The 2,019-nt window shown below is 42.6% G+C and overlaps 1 non-coding gene across 1 annotated transcript; it reads left to right on the top strand.

Moving 5' to 3' along the window:
* The first annotated feature begins 1,433 nt into the window (after positions 1 to 1,433).
* LOC141669894 (small nucleolar RNA R71) lies at positions 1,434 to 1,540 on the top strand. The gene has a single exon (XR_012554140.1). It is a non-coding gene; the product is annotated as a small nucleolar RNA R71 (small nucleolar RNA).
* The last annotated feature ends 479 nt before the right edge of the window (positions 1,541 to 2,019 follow it).

Genomic DNA, 2,019 nt, shown 5'->3' with positions numbered 1-2,019 from the left:
CCCAAGATAATGGGAATCTTCTTATCTTCCTCGAAATCAAGAATTACAAAGTCAGCAGGGAAGATGAGTTTATCCACCTTGACCAAGACATCCTCCACTATACCTCGTGGATAAGCGATAAAACGGTCAGCTAGTTGCAATGACATGTATGTTGGTTTCGGATCAGAAAGGCCAAGCTTCTTGAAGATAGATTAGGGCATCAGATTGATGCTAGCTCCTAAATCATATAAACACTTGTCGAATGACAAGTTTCCGATGGTGCAGGGAATAGTGGAGCTTCCAGGATCTTTAAGCTTCGGAGGTAACTTCTGTTGCAGCACAACACTGCATTCCTCCGTTAGAGCAACGGTCTCTAAGTCATCGAGCTTCACTTTCCGAGAGAGAATACCTTTTATAAACCTCGCATAGCTAGGCATCTGTTCAAGAGTCTCAGCGAAAGGTATGTTGATATGAAGTTTCTTGAACACCTCCAAAAACTTCTCAAACTGCTTATCCAGCTTTTTCTTCTACAGCCTCTTAGAAAAAGGAGGTGGAGGATAGATCTGTTTCTCCCCTGTATTACCCTCAAGAGGAGTGTGTTCCACAGTAGTCTTCCTTGGTTCCACCTCTGCTTCCTTCTGCACTTCTTCTTCAGCCACAACTGCATTTTCTAAAACTTGAGATTTTTCAGACTCTTCGTCTTGCTGAATTTGGGGGCTTGCGACCTTTCCAGACCTTAAGGTGATGGCGTTCACCTGTTTTTCAACTTCCCTCTTGCCTGGATTTGTTTATGTATCACTAGGAAGCGTTCCTGGTGGTCGATTCAATAAGGCATTAAGAGCCTGGTTTTTGCACATAAGCTGCAACTCCTCCAATTTAGATTTTTCATTCGAAGATAGACATGCACCATGAGTTTGTTGTTTTGGTGTAATTTGTTGCTAAAACCAGGAGGGTTGAATAGCTTATTTCTAAACTGCTGGAACGGCTGTTGCATCGTATTCTGATTGTTGCTCCAGCTGAAGTTAGGATGATTCCAGTTGTCAGGATGATAAGTGTCTGGAACTGGTTGCTGCGATCTCTGAAAGTTGCTCACAAACTGAGTTGAGTCACTAGATATAGCGCATTGCTCCGTCACATACGGACCTGCACACAGCTCACAAACACTAATTATCTGCTTAACACCATAGTTAGCCAGAGAATTGATCTTTATAGACAATGCCTTTAGTTGAGCAGTGATAGCCGTAGCTATATCCACTTCAAGAACTCATGCTACCTTGCCTTGTGGACATCTCTGGGTTGGATACTGATATTAATTAGCAGCAATCAATTCAATTAGATCATAAGCTTCCTCATAGCTCTTTGCCCATAATGCTCCACCTGATGCTGCATCGAGCATGGGTCTGGACTGTGCTCCCAACCCATTATAAAAACAAGTGATGATCATTCAATTAGGCATTCCATAATGAGGACACTTCCTAAGAATCTCCTTGTAGCGCTCCCAAGCTTCACACAAAGATTCTCCCATTTGCTGCGCAAATTGAGTAATAGCGTTTCTGAATGCAGCTGTCTTCGCCATAGGGAAGAATTTAGTGAGAAACTTTTGAGCAAGATCTTCCCAAGTAGCAATCGAACCAGCTGGTAGAGAGTGTAACCAGCTCTTAGCCTTGTCCCTCAGAGAGAATGGGAACAGTCTCAGCTTCACAGCATCTTCAGAAACACTGTTGAACTTGAAGGTGTCGCAGATCTCAATGAAATCCCTAATGTACATATTTGGATCTTCCATTGGAGAACCCCCAAACTGGACTGAATTCTTTACCCATTAAATTATGTCAGGCTTGATCTCAAAGGTACTAGCTGTGATAGCTGGCCTGATAATGCTAGATTGAATGTCATTGATCTTGGGTTGAGAAAAATCCATCAAGGCTTTCGTTCGTGCTGCTGGATCTCCCATTGTAATGAGTACCTGAAACACAAACAAATAAACCATAAAAGTAAAAGAATCCGAGTCAGTGAACTTTAACGAACGCTGATGACAAGCAC

The sequence above is a fragment of the Apium graveolens genome, chromosome 6 (genome assembly GCF_009905375.1).
Source record: "Apium graveolens cultivar Ventura chromosome 6, ASM990537v1, whole genome shotgun sequence".
Taxonomy (NCBI): Eukaryota; Viridiplantae; Streptophyta; class Magnoliopsida; order Apiales; family Apiaceae; genus Apium; species Apium graveolens.
The sequence above is the reverse complement of the archived record's forward strand: the minus strand, read 5'-3'. Positions and strand labels throughout refer to the sequence as shown.